At 42.7% G+C, this 25,779-nt stretch overlaps 1 protein-coding gene across 6 annotated transcripts in view; it reads right to left on the bottom strand.

The window, feature by feature from the left end:
• Nucleotides 1-25,369, bottom strand: part of LOC121287376 (spindlin-1-like) — a 63,847-nt gene extending 38,478 nt beyond the window's left edge. For 2 of the 6 annotated variants that reach the window (XM_041205189.1, XM_041205186.1), the window contains exon 1: nucleotides 25,265-25,369. The gene's annotated coding sequence lies outside the window, so the exon portion shown is untranslated. Of the gene's footprint in view, nucleotides 1-3,433; nucleotides 3,559-24,896; nucleotides 25,048-25,264 lie in introns of those variants that run through there. The other 4 variants (XM_041205188.1, XM_041205190.1, XM_041205191.1 and 1 more) reach the window with 4 other exon arrangements.
• Nucleotides 25,370-25,779: the final 410 nt, after the last annotated feature.

Raw genomic sequence — 25,779 nt, forward strand, 5'->3', positions numbered from 1 at the left:
GATAACTTTTATTGAGCTGACACAGGCACGATGGACAGAATGGCCTCATTCTGTGCTGTGTGAATCTATGATATCAAATGACACTTACCTACAAACCACATCATCTCAACCAAGGCAACAGATGCCACATCGCATCCACTTCCTTCCAAAAAAGCCCCTCACTCAACATGACAGTTTTGCTAATTATAAGTATGGAAAAACAAAAAAAAGGTGTCCAATCATACTTCAAGCATCATACATGCAAAATATATCAGTGAAAAGCCAGCCACTTCTTTCTGACCTCAAGACCTGCCTGAAGACAACAAACTAGTGACTGACCACAGCAAGGTGCAGCAGTTAGATGAGGTGACCTTAAAAGGAACACACTAGGTCACACTCAGTTTTACCATACCAAAGGAAAAGACAGGTAGACTTGCATTTAGGTAGTGCTTTATACAACTGCTGGACATCTTGGAATGTTTTATAGCCATTGAGGATTTTTTTGAAGTTTGGTCAGTGTTGTAACATAGGAAACATGGCAGTCAATCATGTGCAGCACAAACAGCATTGTGATAATGCCCAGAGTGTCTATTTCAGTATCAACCATGGTAGCACTCTAGTCTCTGACTCAGAAGGTCATGGGATCAAGTCGCACTCCAGAAACCTGAGCACAAACAAAAAAACCAGGCTGACACTCCAGGACAGTACTGGGGGAGTGCTGCATTGTTGGAGACGCTGCCTTTCAGATAAGACATTAAACTGTGGCAAATGATGCCATGGCACTATTCCAAAGGAAGCGGGGCTCTTATTCCTGGTGTTGTGGTCAATAATTATTCCTCAATAAACATCACTAAAACAGATGTGGTCATTATCACATTGCTGTCTGTCGGAGCTTGCTGTGAGCAAATTGGTTGCTATGTTTCCTGGGTTATGACAGTGGCTACACATCAAAAGTGATCTGGGACATTCAAATTGTGAAAGGCACAGCACCAATACAAGTCTTTTTCCTTTCTTTCCGACGTTGATTGAGGGATTGATGTGGGCAAGAACACAATAGAATAAGTCACACTGTACAGCACTCTTATTTGGGGAAAAAAGGGTATACTCAGTCTTCTAACAGTCAATGCCATGGAAAATTTGCTGGTAATGTTCAAATCAATGTTTATATCCATCCTGGATAACTCTCAAGCTGCTGATATTGTATAAACCTTGTTATACAGATTATTGTCCAGTATGGATTCAATGCTTTGAACAAAACCTCCAAGTCCAAAACAGGAGAAACCAATCGAGCAAGAAAGATCCAACAATAGGCTGGATAGGCCTACAGACTGTAAGCTTGGACATACCATCAACAAACACTACCTCAAATGGAAAAAAAGAGTACAAGGCTGTGCTGATTTGAAATGATGGCTGGGATTAAGGTAAGCACTTTTAATTTGCTGCTCTGGTTTCTAACCACATTGCTATATCGTTTCCCCCGGCATCATGCTCCCCATGAGAAACTCATTGGATACACAGAGACTGGTTTCTGCACTGACTTGGCTTCTATGAGTCTTAATGTTACTGCCGATCTTGTTGGCCACTTTTGGCGCAGAGGTCATCAAATTCATAATGCCAAACTAACTTTACATAGCAAGAAGGCCAGGCTCTCAATCTGGCAGCAGCTCATTGACCATGGCAAAGTAGGTCACTGCTGCTTCCAGGGCAAGATAAACACTTTGGCTGCACTGGTTCCATTTCTCATCACTCCACCATTGGCACCCATGTTTTCATTCATTTAGGCACTAAGTTCTAGAATTCTCTCCCTAAACCTCTCTATCTCTCTCTTTTCCTTAGCAACACTCTTTAAAACCTAACCAATATTTTGGCCACCTATATTAATAATGTGTCAAATTTTGTTTGAAAATGTACCTGTGAAGCACCTTGGGACTTAAAAGGCGTTTATGAAATGTAATCTGTTGTTGTAGTAACACCACAGGTGGCGTCAAAGAGAACCTTAAAGCCAAAATCGTGCCGCTGGCATGTTTTGGTGCCATGCCACATATTCCAAACTTTTATTCTTTCATGGGATGTGGGTGCCACTGGCAAGTCCAGCATTTGAGTAGAACTCAAGTTCTGTCGAAGGGTCATGAGGACTCGAAACGTCAACTCTTTTCTTCTCCGCCGATGCTGCCAGACCTGCTGAGTTTTTCCAGGTAATTCTGTTTTTGTTTTGGATTTCCAGCATCCGCAGTTTTTTTGTTTTTAAGTCCAGCATTTGCTGCCCATCCCATTTCAGGGGGACAGTTAAGAATCAACCACACTGCTGCGGGTCAGGAGTCAGGTGTAAGACGGGCCGGGTAAGGATGGCAGGTTTTCTTCCCTAAAGGACATTAGTGAACCACGTGGGTTTTTACAACAATCCATGATAGCTGTCATGGAGGAATGCATGTGCTTTGGAGGGATGTGGGGGACAAGGAGGGAGGGAAGAGAAAAGCCAGAATTAGCACTTAAGTCATTATGCCGTACCTGCTGCTGGAACTGTGCATGTATGGATGGTAGAACAGCACATAAGGAAGCCATTCAGTCCACTGTGGCTGTGCCAGTTCTTTAGCAGAGATGTCCAATTAGTCCCGTGACTCTGCTTTATCCCCAGAGCTTTATAAACTTGCCCCTTTGAAGTCTATATCTAACTCCCATATGAATTTTACTATTGAATCTGCCACCCTTTCAGGCAGTGAATTTTAAATCAAAACAACTCCTAGCGTTAAGAAAAAATTCTCATCCCCCTTCTGGTTGTTTTGCCAATTATCTTAAATCTGTATTCTCCGATTACTAACTCTCGAGACAGTTGAAACAGGATCCCTTTACTTAGTCTATTAAAACCCTTTACAATGTTGATGTTGGTGGGACAGTAATGTTCTCCATAGCTGAATACGTATGCAATATTCATCATTCAGCCTGACACATGATGAATGCCCAGCTGGGAAAAATAGCAGAGGGTGGTTGGCAGACATGGAACTGTACCACCAACAATCTATATTTATATAGCGCCTTTAACATAATAAAATATCCCACGGTGCTTTACAGGAGCATTATAAAGCAAAATCAGACATCGAACCACATGACACATTATTAGGCCAGGTGACCAAAAGCTTGAGTGAAGGGCTAAATTTTTAAGGAGCGCCTTAAAGAAAAAAAAGAGGTAGGGTGTCGGAGAGGTTTAGGAACAGAATTCCAGAACTTAAGGCCCAGAGTAACCACACCAAGAGTAATATCTTCAGCAGGAGAAAACTCAAGTGTTGATGAATTATTTTAATATACATGCAGAAGAACTGATTCATTAAAGTGGCAATGGCTGAATTGATGCTATATTGGAGCCATCTTACCGAATCAAACATGGGCATCATATGACAGTAACGTTAAATAATTTTAAGAATACGTAAGCATACATGAATGCAAAAAGATTACTAACCCATCCACTGGACAGCAACACCTTGTTCAGGGCCCATTCCAAAATTTTTCTCTATTTTTCTGTCAAAAAACTTGTGTCGAACCTTGGTTAGATCACAGAGTTCTGGTTTCCCTATTATAAAAACGGACACGGGGCGCTGGAAAAGGTGCAAAAGAAAATTACAAGGATCATATCGGAACTGAGTGGTTATTAAGGTGCAAATCGTCCAGTCACTTGTAGTGAGGAGGGGAGACGGTATGAGTTGCGAATCGTTACAACTTGATGGACAATCTACATCAGTCCACGTTAGCTTTGCAAAAACAGCAGTTCGGACCCAATCTCCGAGAGCATCAAGATGTTGCTGGATTTGCAAACTAATTGTCAATTAAACCCGCCATAGTGCAATGGCTTGATGCTCCTTATAAAACTCCCAAGCTCCAAAAGGGAACAATTTAAACCCTCAGAATCTTAATGACACAGAAGGAGGCCACTCATTCTTACATATAGTAAATCTCAATTTTTTTTTTTTTTAAATGTCAAATTTAACATTCACAATTCCCCCTCCACCGCTATTTTCCCTTTGATGACTTCTCAGTCTCTCTGAGTAGAATCTTTCTTTCCCCCCTGTATTTCTCGGTGTAGCAGATTTAATGTATTTCACCCAATTTCCTTTCCATCACTCCATTGTTCCTCTCTCAGTTGTTAGATCTCATTCATTAAGGAGATAGGCTGCTAGTCCTGTTGTTTCCAGATGCTCAGTTGACCTTGCCGAGATGTTATTAGCTCTCATTTCCAGGCCAAAAGTTTATCCAGATGAAAAGATAAGGGGGAAAAGTCGGACAACAGATCATGCCAAAAGATGCTCCACTCCAATACATTCTGGGTGATTAACTGATTGCCCACAAGAGAAATTTCTAACCTATAGTAATTTTAGAAAGAACAATTTTACTTTTTCATATTCTTTCAAAGGGTGTGCGTGTCACTGGTAAGGCCAGCATTTGTTGCCCATCCCTAATTGCCCTTGAAAAAGGTGGTGGTGAGCTGCCTTCTTGAACTGCTGTAGTCCATTAGTGCAGGAACCCCCACAAGTGCTGCCAGGAAGGCAGTTCCAGGATTTTGACCCAGTGACAGGGAGGGAACCGCGATATATTTCCAAGTCAGGATGGTGAGTGGCTTGGAGGGGGAACTTGGTGGTGGTGTACCCATGCCCTTGTCCTTCTCTAGGTTGTAGTCATGGGTTTGGAAGGTGTTATCAAAGGAGCCTTAGTGTGTTGCTGTAGTGCATTTGCAGATGGTACTTACTGCTGCCACTGTGCATCAGTAGTGGAGGGAGTGAATGTTTAAGTTTGTGGATGGGATGTTGATCAAGCGGGCTTATTTTTCCTGGGTGGTGTCAAGCTTCTTGAGTGTTGTTGGACCTGCACTCATCCAGGCAAGTGGAGAGCATTCCATCACACTCCTGACTTGTACCATGTAGAAGGTGGAAAGGCTTTGGGAAGCCAGGAGGTGAGTTGGTCACCATACGAACACCCTTCCTAACAGCACCGTGAGTGTTCCTACAACACATGGACTGCAGCAGTTCAAGGGCAGCAGCACACCACCACCACCTCAAGGGCAATCAGGCATGGGCAATAAATGTTGGCCTAGCCAGCGACGCCCACATCCTATAAAAAAAAATTCCCAGCCTCTGACCTGCTCTTGTAGCAGCAGTATTTAAATAGTTGGTCCAGTTCAGTTTCTGGTCAGTGCTAACCCCCAGGATATTGATAGTGGGTAACTCAGTGATTGTATTGCCATTGAATATCAAGCGAAGGTGGTTAGATTCTCTCTTGTTGGAGATGGTCATTGCCTACCACTTGTGTGGTAGGAATGTTACTTGCCATTTGTCAGCTCAAGCCTGAATGTTGTCCGGGTCTTGTGGCACATGAACATGGACTGCATCAGCATTTGAGGAAATACAATCTCCTGTTCCCTTGGGATAAGGAAATTGGCCAGGAGAGTACAGGGAGCCTAGCTTGTGGTTATTAGGATGGGCAAATTTGCATATTTTCCACTGGTGAGCAGAATATGACATTTCAAAAGAAATCAGGTATTCCAACTGCAGCAACACAGTTACGCTTGCTTGGGGGAAATCAGGCCCCTACATCTTTTCTTGAGTGGTAACAAGCACGCCTTGGTGCAATTTAACTGTAACATCTGTGCACTGACCTCTCTAAACGCAGTTGCAGTTTACATATCATTTCCTGCACTTTGTGAAACGTTCTCCCACACAGTACATTCTCACCATCCACTGTTCTTCTCAAGTTCACAACAGTAAGCTGCAGAAGTTAACCCTATAACGGACCCACAACTTGTGGGCTCCTGTCCTTCTCCAGAACTTCAGGCACATAATCTTATTTTCAGATCAGCTTTTAAACTGAGGTGCTTTCTCTGACATTATTTGAAGTTTGGCAGAGAGCTGTGATGCTCCTAGCCACCACCCCACCCTTAACCAAACACCTCCCAAAACAAGTTAACTGGTCCATTATCTCAATGCTGTTTGTGGGTTCTTGCAGCATACAAAATTGCTGCTGCAATTACCCGTGTGACACTAAAGCATTTGTGAATGATGTGATAAGGCACTGTATACCCGCAAGACTGAAAATGAACATTAGGTTTCCCCAATGGCCTTGTTCATAACTGAACTGAATGGTGGAAGGCAGATTCAGGAAAGGCCCATGTGGTCCCACCTTCGGTATCAGCCTTGGAAAAATTAGCTCTCAGCTGGAGCTGCAAAGTTGGTGCAATTGGCTTCAGGGCCTCTGGGCTTAGGGATGGGTGGAATGCCAATAAGCCCAAGTTCCTGCTGCTGATTGATGTCTAGGGTTTTCCGTCAGGAAGCACATATCGGGTGAGGCCAGTTTTGGGATCAGCTGTGATGCCCCCATAGTTAAATGGCCTACGTTGGCACAGGAAGGATGATAATGCTTATGAAACTGCTTCCCAATCAGGAATCACCAACTCATAGAGAGGAAGGAGAGAAATTGGGGGCCAGGAAAGAGATTCGGAACAAGGGTACAATGCTGGAAAATGCTGCAAACCTTAAATAAGGACAGCAAAAATGCAGGAACTCTCAGCAGGTCAGGCTGTTAGCAGTTCTGATGACCCAAATCAGAACTCTGCTTCTTTCTCCATGGAAGCTGCCTGCCCAAAGTGTTTCCAGCACTTCTTGTCCTGATTTAAGAGATTCTGAAACCTCGTTCAAATAACAGTGCAACAGCCACTGTTGGGCTGTAAAGCATCTTTACATTGTATTCTGCTTGCCAGAGTGCAATGTCAAACTGACCCCAGGGTGCTACTGTCCCAGATTTACATTAGCCTTCAGTTCCACTCTTCTAGAGGCCTACTAATGGCCAATTTGACAAGCACATAAGACTGGTCTTCTTCATTTTCTGAACCTGCTGCCAATGGAGCAGACCAGCGGCAATGCTGATATAAATGACAATCATTCAGTCAAAGCACTGCGCCTGGAAACAGAAGCTGAGCTAGTGCAGTAAATTATGCCACAAACACAATGATCTGGTGCCCAGCACTTTGGAAGGAAAACAGAGGCTGTTGTAGCTCTGCTACCAAATCAGCAGACCCCACCACTGGCCTCTCCAAGCAAAACCTGTGACTTTTTATTTCCACTGCTCGAGACTCATGCTGGAATTTGACGACAAGGGTGCTTTTCAGAGGCACTGGAGAAGATGCAAAAATAAATTTGACAAACATGATTCCAGAACTGAGGGGTTTACACCCATCAGGATACACTGCAAAAGAGGGGAAACATTTTGCTCTCGAAGCAGAGAGAAGGGTGATCTAATAGCGGTCTTTAAAATTAGAAAAGGGTTCAGCAGAATTGACACAGAAAAGATGTTTCACTTCTGGGGCAGTCCAAAACTGGAGGTCATAAATATAAATTAGTCACTAATAAATGGAATCAGGAATTAAGAAGAAATGCCATTAGTCAGAGAACAGCGAGAAGGTGGAACTCACTAGCATTAGTAATGGTTGAGGCAAATAGCAAAGATGCATTAAGTCCATAAGGCGAAAGGGATATGGTAATAGGGTTAGATTAAGAGGGGTGGGGAGACTCGTTTGCAGTACAAACAGCAGTTCAGACCAGTTGAACCGAATGGCAAATATTTAAAAAGGAAAAATTCATGAGTTGGGAAAATGATAACTGTGACATAAACCCTCAACAATGGAATGAGGACAGCTGGAATATTTAGGTAACTAGCCATATAATCCACAAAGGACCCCATTAAAGAGAGAGACAATTGATTATATATAGTTCGAGGCACCATTCCGCAAGGCGAGGTGACAGGCCTCAATGAACTATCAAAGCTGGTACAGGGATTGAACCCACGCCATTGGCGTCGTTCTGCATCACACTCAAGCCACTTAGCCAACTGAGCTAATCAACACTACACACCACCCCACCCCAACACTCTATCGAGGCTGGAATATTATGGAGGATAGGCCACGAGACAGTGGATTGAAAGCTACAGCACTAAATACTTAACTGAAAACAAAGAATGGCACAATGTACACTAACAGCAAAACAGATATGCATGTTCGAAATAGGAATTCAAAGACTTCTGCATAGTATTAGTTGCCTAGATTGTTATTCACTTACCACAACTCAAGATACACAGGCAGCTTAAGAAACTCGTACATTGTGGCACAGCACAACATAGACCTTTGCAGAGCAAAGGAAACCAACCTTCCTCTAGCCCTCAGCTATTTTTAAAATTGGCCAGCAGTCACCTGCAAGGTCCATAGGATCCAGAGAGGAGGTGGGTTTTATTTGCCAATTATCTTAAATCCGTGCCCTCTAGTTGCTGACCCTCCTGCTAGTGGAAACAGTTTCTCCCTATCTCCCCGAGCAATCCTTGAACAGCTCAATTGAAAGGCTGGTGGATACAGGTTCAACAGTCGCCTTCAAAAGGGAATTAGACAAATTCTTGGAAGAAGCAAAAATTACAGAAATATGGAGGAAAGCATGAGACTAACTGGATTCCTCTTCAAAGGAGCTGGTGCAAACTTGATGGGCCAAATGGTGGCTTTCTGTGCTGTACCACGCGATGATTACACACACACACACACACAAAATTTAAAAACACAAACCAGTCGACTGAAAGGTGTCTGCGCCTGTTCAATTTTCTATGTCCTCTGCAATGTCCGATTCCTTCGACCATGTCTAATTTTATAACTAATTTGTTTCTCAATTTCAACAAAGTCAAAGGGGGGAGGCCCACAAAACCTATGACCGTCATCTGCAAGGAGTGAGAAAACAAATGACACGTGGCAGCACAGAAAGCCTTTAACCACGATTAACAGCAAACTGAGGACAGAGGCAAAACCGAAACAGCAACAACATCAACTAACAAACGGCACAAAATCAAAACTGAAAACGCCAGAAACACTTGTGAGCAGTTCAGGCAGCCCATCTGTGGATAGAGAAATCAGAGTTAACGTTTCAGGCATTTGACCTCTCGTTCAAACTCTTGATGCTGAGTGACAGGTTCAGCATTTCTATACGATCCATTTTTCTTTCAGATTTCCTGTAGCTGCGGTCTTTTCTATGAACGTTAGAACTTTCAAAAGTGAGTAGAATAGATACTCGAAGAGGAGAAGTTTGCAGGATTCTGGGATCAGAGCCAGGGACTGGGGCTAATTGGATATCTTTTTCAAAGAGCTAGCAGAGGACCAAAAGCTGTATGGCCTCCTTCTGTGTGGCTGTATCTCCTGCAGGGTTGCCAACATCTCCTACCGAGGCAGCCAAGTGCTGAGGCTCATGAAGAGGGGATTTTGTGGGAAGCAAGTGTCAGATTAGGACCAATGCTGGAGGCAAGCACATTGAAAAACTGCTAGCAGTTGAGAGTTAGAAGGCACCTCTCTGACGTGTCTGCCAGGCAGACTCTCCAAATCGAGGTGAACTCATGAACAGGAGCTTAGAATTCCCCCATTACCACCCCGAACACCTAAGTGTCAGCCATGGCACAGTGGGTAGCACTCTCAATCTTCTGAGTCAGAAGGCTGTGGGTTTAAGCCCCACTCCAGAGACTTAAGCACAAAAAAATCCTAGGCTGAAACTCCAGAGTAACACTGAGGGAGTGCTGCAACATCAGAGATGCTGTCATTCGGATGAAACATTAAACTGAGGCCCATTCTGCTGTCTCACATCTGCGTCAAGAGATTTCCTGCCCAATACTGATCCTGAACCAATATCAGGAAGTATAAACAGATTTCTCATTTGTTGTTGTGCACCAATTACCTGCAAAATTTATTATACTCCAAGAAGTATATTATGGGCTGTAAAACTGAAGTCATGAAAGGTACTACAGAAATACAATTTCTTTCTTGTTTCTTTGTTCATGGACTTAACCTGATGACAACTGCACTTACAACCCAACTAAAGTTGCATTATATCTGTCACAAATCCCATCACAACCTGCTTCTGGAAGGTCCACCATGGCTTATGATTAACTTCAATCAAATTCCTTGGATCTCAAAATCATACAATTGAAAACAGGAAAATGTTTTCAAAAATAGTGGTTCCTACCCTGACCATCCAAGATTCAGAACCTCCTTGTTTACTGACAATTTCAGTCACTCACTTGCTGCTGACACCAAGCTGGCTGGAGGGAATGCAAGAATCAAAGTGGCACAGACTCAGGGGGCTCCAGTAACCTTCCCCAGAGTCAGCAGTCGCAGCTGATGCGGAACATAAACAGAAACTGGGCTGTCACTGACAGCACCCACACAGGCCAGAAAGGTTATCAGGTGCCTTGGTCTATAACCCCAAACTTAGCCGTTCAGGAAGGCAAACGGGTATGCACACGCACTGCTTGCCTCGAGCCTGATTTTCTGAGCGAATGACAATAAATTGGCAACATGGGGAGTGGCAGCCTTGGTTCAGGCCGTGCCCCTTGGGAAACTACCTCCCTGCCACATGTGTACGAACATGCATACACCATCTGTTGATTTTAATTCCGTTCTCTCAGCTCCATGGCTCAATAACTCTCCTCGCTCAGTTCCATAGACTGTAACCAGGACACACTGATCATAAATGCTCAAACAGACAAATCAATATTACAGTTAATGAAAAATCTTTTTTAAAACCAAGGAAGCTTAGAAAAGTTGTCAAGGTAGGGGATTGCAAAGATGCTTGGTTGACATGTTGATCAGTCTCCTCTCTCTGACTCATATAGAAGTGCAGCTAATACAAATTTGAAGTCATTTCAACTTTTAAGTGTTGAGTTTACAGCACAAAAGCACCTTTAGGGTGACATCAAACTGGCAGTTACACAAGGAGTGGCATTCAGCACAGCTTGTGAAAGGCCTACTCGAGACATCAATTGGTGACGCATGCAATGTCCTGGTCCTTTTTCAAAGTTTGTGCTGTGACACGCTGTAAATACGACACGAGACACCCTGCAATATTGAAGGGTGCCCCCTCCCAAATCAAAACAGTGTTACCTGCCCCAAATGTAAAGGGCTAGCATTGGAAAATGAATGTTTTATTAATATGCAGCAATACCACCTGCAAAGAAATACATACAGAAATCAGCTAGCCTTTCTGGCCCCACTGGATATTCTCGCATTCTGCCTGGGTTCCACTGACCTGAGGTGCAAACCATGTGACTGAACAACATGGAGCTATGCCATAAAAAGAAAAGTTCTATCATTGAACTTCTGTCTGTATTTAGTTAGCTGAGATAGGGCTGGCGAGCATTAGCAATGTTACCATCAGCTTCCCTGTTTCTTGGATACAAAGTGCATAAGAATCACGATACAACATGGCACAGATGTGACTTTGAAGTCTGGATGTCCCAAGCAGGTTCTATTTTGTAACAAATTTGTCGTAAGGTTGCCAGGCAACGGCTTTAAAAAAAAAAGTTCAATTTTACCAGCTTAACACCTCTCCCCTCGACAAACACAGAATTTCCTTCCTTCTTTCCCACCTCTCACAGGTAACAATGACAATATCCACCTCTGGATAAAAAGCACTGGTTGAATTCACCTGCACCCAGCAAACAAAGTGAAGACTCAATCAAGCATTCATTAAAGGCCACGTCCAACTCTGCAATTTTTATTTCCAACATTAAAATTTGGATCATACCTTCAGCTTCTATGGCCCCTGAATCTGCACCTGGCAATCCCTGCACCCCACCCCCAAAACCTTAGAGAAACACAAAGCCTAAGAATAAGTCAATGCCTTAGAAAGTTCCTTTGGCCTATCAAGTAGCTCATTTACTATCCAACTACATTTACAAACCGCCCACCACCCCCCCCCACCCCGCCCCAACCCTCCCAAAAGATTTTAACCACGATTTTTAGTTTTCCCAATGGGAATTGGGTGGGTTATATTGGATGCCCGCTTTACACCTTATCCGATTTAACACTACCGAAGGCAGGTTAGGTTAAAACTGGAACTTGTGTCTCTACAATCCCTTTTCTGATAAGGGAGTTCTTCCTGATATCTGTTTTAAATGCTCTTTTCACTAGCTCAAATGTATTTATCCTCTGGCATTATTTCCCTGACTTACTTTCAACTAATAAATTTCTCAGCCTTTGGCCAGATTCCTGACTGCCTATGGAAAGGAAATGGAAGAAAGAAACATACTGCATTTCTCACCATTGTCACTGGCTATATGGATAGCAAATGTTTTAAACAGAGTGGTTACTCAAGCCAGTAAACCTCAATGTTGTGCCAACACAGCTCCTGTGTGCCAGATATCTCATCCTGTTTCCACCAGTGACAGATCTGCATGTTTCACTATTTTTATGCAGTCATAATCTAATTTCACCAGTTAAGGAAACACACAAAAAATTGTATCAGCTGTGGCTTAGCTGGTAACTCTCCTGCCTCAGCTCCCTAATCCAGACAGGCATTCCAGTGCACTACTGAAAGAGTACTGCGCTATTAGAGATACTTCTTCTGGATGAGACGTCAAACCGAGGCTCCCATCAGATCTGTCAAAAAGTCACATGACACTATTTAAGGACAAACAGGGGAGTTCTCAGTGGTGCAGCCAATATTTATATCTTAAAAGGTAATCACCACCATTGCAGTGCCCAGATTGGCTGCTTTTATGTTAAAACCGTGATTATACTTCACAAATATATTAGCTGTAGAGCACTTGGAATGCCCTGAAGATATGAAAAGCACCATATAAATGCAAGTCTTTCTTTTCTCTTCCATTATATTAAATAGCACAACACAGGTTGGCAACATGCCACTCAATGTGCTTGGCACAAGACAATAGTGAAATTTCTTGGGGGCCAATCGTGAGGGCTTTATTTAAAAAAGATGGTAAAGTGATTTATGTTGGCACATTTATATCCCAACATCACTGTGATTCAACAGAGCTGTAGGAGGGAGAGAGAGAGAAATGGTGTAAATAGAATAGAGATGGACTTCTCTAGGGATTGGCATTGGTCCAGCTGGCATCCTAGCTTTGTGTCCTTTGATTTGGCTCTGACAATTGCAGAACATAGATTTAGCTGAAATTAATTAGGAGAAAACAATCCTTTAAAAAGGTTAATGTGAAATGATTTTACACCAGTGATTCGCAGCACTGACAAGAGGTGGATTAAGGTCATCATGGTGACATTTCAGAAGCAATTGCATTTATACAGAACTGTATCAAATCCTTCAAGAAGATTCCAATGTGCTAACTACAATGGATGACCTTTTGAAGAGCAGTTACTGCTGTTATGCAAACAAACACAAGTCAATTTGAGTACAGCGCAATCTCACAAACTAGCATTTGGGGACGTGACCAATTAATTTGTTGCCTCAGGGAGGAATATTGGTCAGGTCACCAAGAGATCTCTCCCATTTTTCTCTAAATAGCACCTTCGGTTCTTTTAATGCCCACTTGAATCACAGTAAGAGACAAGTTATCTCTGGTTAACAATTTACCCAAAGGATAGCTCCTCTGGACAGACAACACTCTCTCTGTACTGGATTTAGCAGTCAGTCTTGAGTTGAAAGTCCTGCATTAGGCTTTGAAACATCTGGAAAAAAAATTTACACAGCCAGCGGTTAGGATCTAGAATGCACTGCCTGAGAATGCGGTGGAGGCAGATTCAATAGATGCTTTCGAAAGCAACAAGCACAAGAGAAAAATTGCTGGGCTACAGGGAAAGGGTATAGGAGTGGGACTAGCAGAATTGCTCTTGCAGAAAGCTGGCATGGAGACGATGAGCTGAATGACCTCCTGTTCAGTAATCACTCTCTGAACCAACAGCCATCTGATTCAGAGGCAGGTATGTCACCAACTGACTCATGACACTGCTGGGACAGTGCAAGAATTCACCTACACTTCCTTAAATAGGCCGTGGGACCTTTTACATCCGCCGCAGAGGGAAGAAAGGGCCTCGGTTTAACACCTCCGTGTAAGAAAAGGGAGTTAATGCTTTGCTCATCATCATCTTGATGCAGTCATGAACTTGCACAATCTTTTAACTACTACCTTATTGTATCTTATCACGGTAGTGTAAGTGTCAATTTCATTCTCAGCAAGTCTAGCCACACAATTCAATTATCTCTTTTGCACCTATTTTCCTTTAAACTGCTTCGTGTGATTATCAAAATTACTGCAGTTTATGATCATACTTGAAAAACTAACAAAAGTAGACAGTTCAATCAGCCTCTATATAGGCTTGTATTATGTAACTGCACTGAAACTATGGTGGTGTCAGGCTTGTTAGGCCATTAAGTTGGAGTTACACCGATGTCCCATCAGTTAGAATGATGTGATAAGATTTGGAGCGGTTCATCCTCCTTCCTTTGGAGAAATTCTGGACTTTTGTGGGTATATTGGTTCTTTCTAATGGCCACTTGTAGGCGGAAAACTGGCCCTCTGGATTGGTGCAGTGAATATTACGATAGTCCTCTGTAGTGGTAGATAAATGTGTACTGGTCTACTCTATTACTTAAACTGATTGCTAAATTGTTTTATAACGTTTACACTATTGCCATAGTGACAGGGGGACTTGTCCTTCTCGCTCCCAATCTCGCTGTCCATACTGGTATGCTTGTCTGCCCAGTCCAATACTCTGGAACTCTGTCCTTAAACTCCTCCATCCCTCTCCACCTTTGAAAAACAAAAATCCATCTACTTGTTCGAACTTTTGGACACTTCTCCTAGTCACTCCCTCTCTTTCTCTTTGTCTGCTACATCTATGAAGCACATTGAGGCACTGATAATATCTAAGAAGGGGAAATATAGACACAGAATGTGGCTGTTTATAAATCTGACATGCATCAGTATCATCTTGCTACAATTCCGGTGCTTGAACAACTTCTACTCTTTATCAAATCAGCTATGTAAAAATTTATTAAAGTTTGTGCTCATGAATTGTGCATTTTAATTTTTTTTAAATTGAAGATAAGGCCTGGTTAGCAGAAAAATACTCCATTCTTATTGTAGTTCGCCTTGTGAATGACTCGCTATTACAGTACAATGACCTTTCTGAAGGAAGTGGTTTGCTGAGCAGTCTGTTTATGTACTGCTATACACTATACGTTATCCTCAAGCTGCAGTGCCTACAGACTGCAGGCAAACATATAATTACAGTTAGTTCAAAAAAAATATGCATTCCATAATTCTCCAAGAAACGTGTTCCGTTTTTTTGTTGCTTTGCCTGTATTTATGTAAAACATAAGCTTGTTTGGTGAAAAACATTCTTACAGAAGAGGTAAAATTATGTGCTATCAAAGCAAAATGTAGAAAATTCCTTCTGTAAAGATTATAATTTCCTGTTACCCTGGTGCTGGGCTCTTATCAGCATTCGACTCACCCATGTCTGTACTTTAAACTTTGAATTCTAAATATATGGTTTTTACAGTTGCTATAATGTTGTACAGATAGTAAATTAGGTTCCTTCAATGGTCCGGGCAATATTTCTCCCTCAACCAACATCGCTGCAGAAGATTATCTAGTCATTAACGTACTCCTATTTGTGTGGCATCATTGGTCCCTCGGAGACTTTAATTCACTGGCTCTGGAGCACTTTGAGACATCCTGAGGTCAGGAAAGGCATTAGACAAATGCAACTTCGTTTTTCATCCAGATTAATTCGTTAAGGGCAATCATTGTACACAGATCTTACATTTCGTGAACTGAAAGGTAATGGTCACTGAGCATATGGCAGAGCATCATCATCATCATTTGACTTCCTTCCAGAGAAGCCCTTCCAACAGCTTAAAAAAGCTAAAGCATCTAAGACTGCAGACCATGGAGTTCCCAGGTTCCATTTCCAGTGTGCCCCAAGTTAGATTTTTCCAGTTACTCAGGTAGGGTGGGGTAAACGGGCTTGCGGTCCCAAACATGGTCATTAACTTGTGATCCTCACCAGAGATCTGGGTGGACAGAAGAGAGAATTGGACTCGGTGGAGATGTCCCACCCAGTTAAATAACACAGCGAACTATGAACATTGTCCATAATCACTTATGAAACACCAACTGTTATGATTCTGGCTTCCAGGGGAATGAAATAATTACACTTCAGACCAGTGCTGCCCAAATCTTTTCCTGCTGTGACCCCACTTTAATGCTTCACACTTGGTGCTGGCAGCAATCAGGCTTCAAAGGTTATTACATGAGGCCGCACCCAAACAAAAGTGCATGCATTTAAAAGGGGCCCTCACAGCTGGTCCCAGGGCTATCAAATCTCAGTCTCCGCTCCACAGCCGCCATTGCTGCTTCAGAGCTCACGACCCCAACTGCTCGTCCTGCTGCGCCTCAGTAGAGGGGTCACGACCCAGTGTTTCTGAACCCGTGCCTTAGACTCAAAACGCCAGAGCTTCATCGGGTGTTATTTCTTACAGCTCCCCTTGTGGGTGGTGGACCGATGCTTCAGTAGTTGGCACATGGCTGCAGTGCGACAACGAACGTGGCATCCTGGATGTATAGTCACATAACAATTAGTTCCTAGCTCTTTGTGAATAATATAACACCCAACATTCAGGAGAGGACTGGTATTTAATAGTACTGTACTTCAGTCAAGAATCAATGAGGGAAGGAAATTAGCAGAAAAAGGAGGAAAAGCAAAAAAAGACCTCTGAGCAGAAAATTAACAGAACTGTACTGACACCAGTAAAGTATAAACAAAAAGCAATGCACTTCTTTTGTAAAGGGCAATAAAAGAATGTCAGTACCAACACAGTCCAAATCACATACAATAGCATTTCATCCAAATCGCTTGGTTTCATCATGGAGACATCTTGTCAGCAAAATTCTACATATACAATGCACAGAAAATGGAATTGAGATTGTCCTGCAGTGTGAAGAACACACACATTAACAGAGAGCAGACCGAACTGATGAGAAAGTAATGCTTCAACCCTACAGCCCATGTTATCCGAATACTTTATCTTACCCCGTCCTGTCATTTGTGAGGTACAATAGCGTAGAGGTTATGGTACTGGAGGAGTAATCGAAAGGCCAGGGAGAATAACCCCAAAAATAGGAGTTTAAATTCTACCAGAATTGTTTAAGAATATGAATTTAGTGGAAATAAAGCCTGTAAGTAAAAATCTTGTATCAGTGGAAATGGCTATGAAAATGTCAGCTAGTCGTAGATGTCCAACTGGTTTACTAATGTCCTGAAGGAAGGAGAGCTGAGGTTCTTAAATCACGTCTACATAGCCATCAAACTTGTCTCAGTGATAACGCCCTCTGAAGTTCACAAGTTCACATTCCAAGCCAAAATCTTGAGTACATAACCTACGCTGACACTTCATTGCAGCTCATGAGGGATTGCTGGCCAATATTTTCCCTCAGCCAATATCACTATATTAGGTCATTATCTCATTGCTGTGTATTGGCTCTTACTCTGCCACATTAAACGAATGACTATATTTCTAAAATACATTGTTAGCGGTAAAGAGCTTTAGGATGGTCCGAGACTGTAAAAGCTGCTATTGCGAATGTAAATGGGAAAATGGTTGTGTAGTGACAATGTCACTGGACTTGTAACCTAGAGATCCAGGATAATGCTCTGAGGACACTGGTTCAAATCTCACCATGGCAGCTGGTGGAATTTATAATTAATTAATGATTAAATCTGGAATTGAAAGCTAGTCTCAGTAATGGTGACCATGAAACCGTCATTTGTTGTAAAAACCTATCTGGTTCACTAATGTCTCTTCGGGAAGGAAACCATTATCCTTACCCAGACTGGCCTACACGTGACTTCAAACCTACACAATCTGGTTGACTCTTAACAGCCCTCAGAAATGGCCTGGCAAGCCACTCAGTGTACTAAACTGCTACGAATACCAGGTGGACTCAGTGGTTCAAGAAAGCAACTCACCATTTTCTCAAAGGCAATTAGGGATGGGCAACAAATGCTGGCCTTGCCAGCGATACCCACATTCCATGAAAGAATAAAAAAGAGCAGCACTGTTGACCTTTAACTGAAACTCTTTCTTGGCCTTGCAAACCAATCAATCACATCAAAATACTACAAAGAATTGCTAGTTATTGGGGGAAAAACCTTCACATAGACTGCTGCAATTCAAGAAGACAGCTCCCAATGACCTTCTCATACTATATTGACCATACTAGGGATGGACAATAATTGTTAGCCCTGCCAGTGATATCCACAAACAGAGAATGAATTTTTAAAAACTTCCAGTTTATGGATTAATCAACCCACACATTTCCCTCTACATGACACACTCCAGCCTATGCAATACCCTCCAATGTAACACGTTCTAGCCTATGAATTTCCCTCTACTCTAACTCATACGCACATCTCCTAGATGCGTCGCCCTGCCCTCTAAGTTCCAGCTTGAGCTTCCCTTTTTGTGATCCTCTCTGAGTCACATGCTACCCATCATATGATGCACTCCACATTTATAATTCTTTCTAATACAACGGTGCTAAATAAATCAGCAAATTATTAAAAATATTGTTAGATCAACAGCAATTTAAGTACAGGCCATTCACAAATGAAAGGCATTACAAACAGTTCAGGTCAGGCCCTCAGCCTGTCAAATCAAATCATTGCCAACACTGCTCCAACTCCTACATCACACACAGGCTATCAACACACCAGTGTCATATATAATCAGCAAATGGCTTTACAGAAATATAGCTGGTAAAATTTAAAGTTTTGCACGTAAACCAAGTTGGAAAATCTCAAACCAATTACTACTGGACAAGGTCGACAGCACAAAGCTGCTCCTAATTCAGCTCTAATTGGAGATCTTACTCAAAACTACAGTTGCACAGTGATGCTGTTAAGGGGAATCTAGATAAATAAATGGAGAAATGGATAAAAGGATATTCTGACAGCAGGAGATAAAGCAGGGTGGGAGGAGACTCGTGTGGAGCATAAACACCAGCATGAACCACTTGGGCTGAATGGCCCGCTTCTGTGCAGTAAATGCTGTGCAATTTTATGAAATGGAGCACATCACACTAGTGCAGTCGGTGATTGGGAGTGAGGCAAAAAGCAAGTACCCTATTCCTCAGTAAATATTATCCCTTGCACTGAGCTGCATTTTCACACAGTGAGTTACTTTTCAAGATCCTGAAAACATACCCAGTACTCAACGGTGACTGTTTCTATTGATTTTCCCTCATTTACAGCTGGACTCACTGCACATTGGTTAGCAGTAACTCTGGCTGAACCCCAGCACCAATTCCCCTAGTTCTGTATGACCCAGTTTCCCATTAGAAAGCATATTTGCCTATTAAGACACCAAGGGAATCACCAAAAATTGAAGTGCTTGACCTTGCAGAAAACAATTTCAGAATTAAAATAGTAAGAATGCTTTGCCCCCTTTGATCAATGAATGAGTCCGCCTTACACAGCCTTAGGGCATCCAAAAATACTTACCTTTTCAAAAGTATAGTCATGCAGCAATGCAGCAAGCATGGCACCCAACTTGAGAAGGAAGAAAATGAAATTGACGACTGGGTCATTTATGTTAGTTGTGTTAGATGCAGGAGAAACGTTGGCCCAGATATCACATTAACTCCTTTGCTCCTTTTTGATTAATGCCATGAGATCCTTTAAGTCTACCTGAGCAGGCCTTGGTTTTACATCTCATCGAAAAGAGAGCACCTCTGGCAGTGCAGCTCTGCCATAGTACTGCATTGAGGTATCAGCCGAGATAACATGCTCAAGACACTACTTGAACCCATCGCCGTCTGATGCAGAATGAAGAGAATGCAAGAGAGAGAGAGAGAGAGAGAGCATTCATTTATGATTGCAAATAAAACATTTTGCAATTTTATTGTATTCAGCAATAAATTCTTAATATTTAGATTTTATTGGTAATGTATTTGACCCACTTAATTGTTCAGCTGCAGTACATTAACATTTCAGAATTATTTATGGAAGTTCATTGTCAACTGTCATTCGTGAAGCAGAAAGCTGTTGATGAACTTAATCCTGCTGCCCAATTTGCGCATAATAGATTATTTTAAAAATGTTCTTCTGAAAACTGGGTAAATTCACTGTGATAGATCACGCCAAATGTCTTGTGACCTCTGGTGGAAATCATGACTGTCTAAATATCGGACATAGAAACTAGGAGCAGGAGTAGGCCATTCAGCCCTTTGAGCCTGCTCCGCCATTCATTGTGATCATCCAACTCAATAGCCTGCTCCCACTTTCTCCCCGTATCCTTTGATCCCTTTCACCCCAAGAGCTTTATCTAACTCCTTCTTGAAAATATACAATAGTTTGGCCTCAACTACTTTCTGTGGTAGCGAATTCCACAGGCTCACCACTCTGGGTGGAGAAATTTCTCATCTCAGTCTGAAGTGGTCTACTCCGAAGCCTCAGACTGTGACCTCTGGTTCTGGACTCCCCCACCATCGGGAATATCAGTCTTGTATCTACCCTGTCTAGTCCTGTTGGAATTTTACAGGTTTCTATGAAATCCCCCCCTCATTCTTCTGAACTCCAGTGAATATAATCCTAAACGACTCAATCTCTCCTCATATGTCAGTCCCATCAACCCAAGAATCAGTCTGGTAAACCTTTGCTGCACTCCCTCTGTTGCAAGAGCATCCTTCCTCAAATAAGATGACCAAAACTGCACACAATATTTCAGGTGTGGTCTCACCAAGGCCCTGTATAATTGCAGCAAGACATCCCTGCTCCTATGCTCGAATCCTCTTGCTCTGAAGGCCAACATACCATTTGCCTTCTTTACAGCCTGCTGCACCTGCACGCTTACCTTCAGCGACTGGTGTATGAGGACACCCAGGTCTCATTGCACATTCCCCTCTTTCAATTTATAGCCATTCAGATAATAATCTGCTTTTGCTACCAAAGTGGATAACCTCACATTTATCCATATTATACTGCACCTGCCATGCATTTGCCCACTCACTCAGCTTGTCCAAATCGCACTGAAGCATCTCTGCATCTTCCTTACAGCTCACCCTCCCACCCAGCTTTGTGTCATCTGCAAATTTGGATGTATTACATTTAGTCCCCTCATCTAAATCATTAATATGACAATGATAGGACTAGCCTCTGATAAGTTTTCAAACAGCTCTATCACTCACCATCTAGCAACCTGTAGTAAAATTACCACCTTAACTCACTAAACACTAAATTGGAAAAAGCACTGGCCAATAGTAAACCTAGAAGGTCCCAGGTACATCCAAAATGCTGCAGTCCATATCCCTATTCACATTCATCCATCACCTCAACACTCACTGAAGTACACTGGTTCCCAGTCCAGCAAAGACTTGTTAAAATTCTCATTGTTGCATTCAAAACCGTCCACTGCCTCACTCTTTGCTATTTCTGTAATCTCCTCCAGCTTTACAACTCTCCAAGATCTCGCCCTCCTCCTATTCTAGTCTCTTGCACATCTGATTTTCATTGCTCCATCACTGGAGGCCAGGCCTTCAGTTCCTAAGCTCTGAAATCTGAAAGCCCCCCCTTAAATTTAATTTGCCCCTTAAAACCTACTTCTTGGTCACCTGCCCTAATATCTCATGTGGCTCATTGCCAAATTTCGTCTGATAACACTCCTGTGAAGCGTCATGGGATGTTTACGACAATGAAGGTGTTATATAAGTGTACGTTAATATTCTTTGTTCAACTGTCAGCGTTCAGCAAGTTATATCAGACAAGCTGCTCAATCTGAGACAACTCCAGGCAAAGACCAAGGTCTCCAAAGATATAATTCGCAATTTCCTGTTTGCCGATGACTGTGCACGAGCTGCTGGTTCAGAGCTGGAATGCAACGTAGCACGGACTGGTTCTCCAATGCATGCAACAACTTTGGCCTTACAATCAGCACAAACAAAACTGATGTAACCAAATGATGTAACCAATGAAATCAAAATACTCTGAATGCTGGCAATCGGAAATGAAACAAAAAAATGCTGGAAAAACTCAGCAGATCTGGTGGCACTTTTGGAGAAACAGGGAGTTAACCTGAGCTCATCTATGCTGGTATGCAAGCTTTCATACTTTATTGAGATAGTCACTTCTGAGTTGGGCTAGTCATGTCGCCAGAGTGCCGGACACTCCCTTACCAAAGCAAATCTTCTACGGAGAACCTGAGTCTTGGGTGCGCTCTCATGGCAGTCAAGGGAAATACTACAAGGACACTGAAAGCTTCACTTAGGTGTTTTGATTTTGCCTTTCTAGTACAGGCAGAAGCTCGCTCAGGACCACTACACCTGGCACAACAACATTTTAAAAATGGCGCCGCCTCCTTCCAAAACAAGGCAGAGAGAAAACACAAGAAGAGAAAACCCCAGCCCAGCAACTCATCCAAAACTCAATCACCTGTGGTGTTCTGTCCCATTTGCAGCAAAACCATCCAGGCCTTAGCAATTCCCTGCATACTACTGGAACCCTACCAAATATCCCAGGTGATGAACATGGTCATCTTTACCTCAAGGGACAAACAAGAAAAAAAAGATCAGACAGAGCAACAACTGAGTCCGCACAATCGACGTTAATACTTACACATTGAGGTGGGGGTGGGGATGGGAATGGCTGCGGGGCACAGGGGTTGAATGGGAAATGGAAAGCATTCCCATCTTGCTTGCTATTAGAAGGTACATGCACACATCAGCTGAGGGCTGGATGATGCCTGCTGTCCCTCATTGATGACGCTCACTACTCTAGCCTCATTAGGTATGACTTCATTGCACAGTATCAGAGAGTTGCCGGGATCTGTGGAACTAAATCTCAGCAACAGTTAGCAGCTTGAGAAAAGTAGGAAAGTGAGATGAAAATGAATTAGGCAGTTTGGTGAAGTGCCGAACATCCCAGAAAGAGGAATGAATTTGCGTTAACAAATCACCTTATGCAACCTCAGGACATCCAAAGTGCTTTTTTGAAGTGAAGTCAAAAGTTATAACTTTGGGAAGCCAATTTGCACAGCAGGGTCCCATAGGCAGCAATGGGATAAATGACCAGATAATCTATTTTAGTTATGTTGGTTGAAGGATATATACAGGCCAGGGCACAGAGAGAACAGCCATGTTCTTCTTCAAATAGAAAAGGACAGAAAACTGGTTTAAAAACCAAACAGAAATACTTGCATTAATCTTCATAAGATACTTGTCTCAACTTCAAAAGGCACAAAAGAATGCACATTTTGCTGACAAACTTCATACTGGTGCAAGCACTTTTAATCCTAAAATTGTCAGGAATTTAGAAAGTTAAGGTCAAAAACAATCGACTCCTTGACTGAAGTTTTCAACATATTAAGAGGAACAGTCTGGGTAGACAAGGGAGAAACTATTTCTGCTGGTTGGGGAGTCTGGGGCTAAGAGACATAAGCGAAAAATTAGAGCCAGACCTTTCAGGACTGAAGTCAGAAACACTTCTACACAGAAAGGCTGATAGAAGTTTGGAGTTCTTTCACGAACAGCAACTGATGCTAGATCAATTCCTAATTTTAAAATTGAGGCTTATAGGTTTTTGTTAACCAAATATATTAAGGGATATGAGACAAAGGAAAGTATGTGCAGTTCAGTTACAGACTAGCCACAATCTCACTGAAATAACAGAACAGGCTTGAGAGGTTAAATGGCTGTGGCTCTGAAACACATTTGTCTTTTTGTAGGTTTTTCTTGAAAAGGAATGATTTGGTTTTGTAGTGATTGTTACACTGCGATTTAGTTTCCCTGTCTCCTGTGTTCTTGTATTTTCTGAATTCAAAGTTGGTAAATTCAAGTGATCTAATAATTCAACCATTAAGTTCCCTATTCACTAGTATTTACACCAATGAAAATATTGAATAACTCATCCTGCCTAGAAAAATTGATTGTAAATTATCAGTATTTTCTGCACATAGCTACATCCCTAGCAGTAACTCAAATATAGGATTAATTTCCAATACTGCATCACAGGCATACACAATAAGGGGTATTCAACGATGAAAGAAATCAACTCCCATTTTCTTTGGGCAAAAATGTTACAGTTTAACTTTGTGCTTTCTTTCTATTATGCTCCAGTCCTATTATGTCTGACAGGTAAAGTAATGAAAATGGAGGGGGGGTGGGTGGGGAAGAGATGAAACGAAAGAAATATATTGCAGGCTTGCAAAGTGTGAAACTGAAGCTAATAATCCATTTGAAATGCGTCCATTCAGCGTCACCGTCACCATGGTGAAGTGAACTAAGGATTCCACCAGAGATTACTTTTTCCAGCCCCAACAACGCCCGTGAAAAAGCATTGCAGAGTGAAAGCTGCGATTAATGCACCACCCCCTCCCCAAAATGGGGGGGAAGAAATGAGATACGTGCATGATTATAACATCTTTTTGCACAAAACGCCTCCTGGTGCAAAAAGAGCACCAACTTTTTTTGTGTGTGTGTGTTGCAGAAGTCTCCGCCTTTTGTTACAAAAACGACCGTGCAGCCGCAGCTACAAAACAGCCCAATACTCATGATGCGACTGCACCCCATTGCAAAAGCAGCATTCATCCCATCCGTTAAAAATGTTCAACCCTCCACATATTGCGTGTCGCCCCATCCCACACCTTCCCTCTCACCACAATGATGCAGACAAACCCAACAATCGGCCAGGAGGAGGAATGGCACAGACAGCATTCCAACAGCAGCAATTGTGGCTTTGTGAACATGAGTCAAGAGGACTGGCAGAGAGAGAGAGACGTGGGTTTGGCCTGACTTCCATTACACGACGCATTTCCTCAAACAATAACGCTGCCTTTTTACAGGGGAAGGGAGGGGATACAGTTATAATACTTGCTTTTAGATAAATACACATTGAAAACAAGGGGCCAGACGCATAAAAATCACGTGAAACGAAAGAGACAGAGAGCACTGCACCAACAAGCGTCCACAAATACACGCTGGCACCAGTTAGCAACACTATCTGGGGGAACGGAAGCCAACTCGATACTATTTACATTTCGACACAATGTTTCTTTTCCATTCAGTAATTCCCACTCCGCGTTCCAACACAAACCAAAAATTGCTACCTAAAACAGCAACAATGTTTCCCCGACGTTCTTCTCCTCGGGGTTTGCGAGAATCCCTTTCGTTTTAACCAAAATGCTTCAGATTTTTGTCCTCTCTCTCGATAATAACGTTACGCTCGGAGGAAGCAAGGAGCAACGAGAGGGGAAAAATTGACATGAAGGAAGCAGCAGCCACAAAGGCCAGACATTTTGAAGTTACCCCCGCCCCCCCCCCACCACCACCACATATGAGATTTTTTTTTGCCCTCAACATAAATGAAGAGGTTGCCATTTTTTTTTCATCATCAGTAGAACGGTCTCGGTGCATTAAAAACCGTGCAAAGATGAGAAAGTGTGAAATGCGAGGGAGAGAATTGCAATCTTTTTACCTGCAGTTTCTGACGCTGCCTCACGCACTCATTTTTGCTGGCGCAAAAAAAAGCCACCCAGAACCCCGGGGGCTCGCGCAGACGGGAAGCGGCAATGGGGCGAGGGCGCAGGCGCGGAGGCCACCGGGCATGCTGGGAGCTGGAGTTCCCTTTCCCCTCTCTTACCCTCCCCCCCATCTGTTTCTTTCCCCCTTCCTTTTGTTTTTTTTCCAATAAATTATATAGATTTTTCTTTTTCCCACCTATTTCCATTATTTTAAAATATTTTCAAATCTTTTATGCTCCCCCACCCCCACTAGAGCTGTACCTTGAGTGCCCTACCATCCATTCTTAATTAGCACATTCGTTTAGATAATATCACCAACTTCGACACCTATGTGTTCTTTTGTTCTGCCGTCTGTGACATCTTTTGATGATCTGCTTCTATCACTGCTTTTGCCTACAACCACACCACCCCCCCTCCACTTCTCTCCCCCAAACCCCCCCCCACCCCCTCCCACCACCTTAATCCAGCT

This window comes from Carcharodon carcharias, chromosome 14 (genome assembly GCF_017639515.1).
Source record: "Carcharodon carcharias isolate sCarCar2 chromosome 14, sCarCar2.pri, whole genome shotgun sequence".
NCBI classification, from domain to species: Eukaryota; Metazoa; Chordata; class Chondrichthyes; order Lamniformes; family Lamnidae; genus Carcharodon; species Carcharodon carcharias.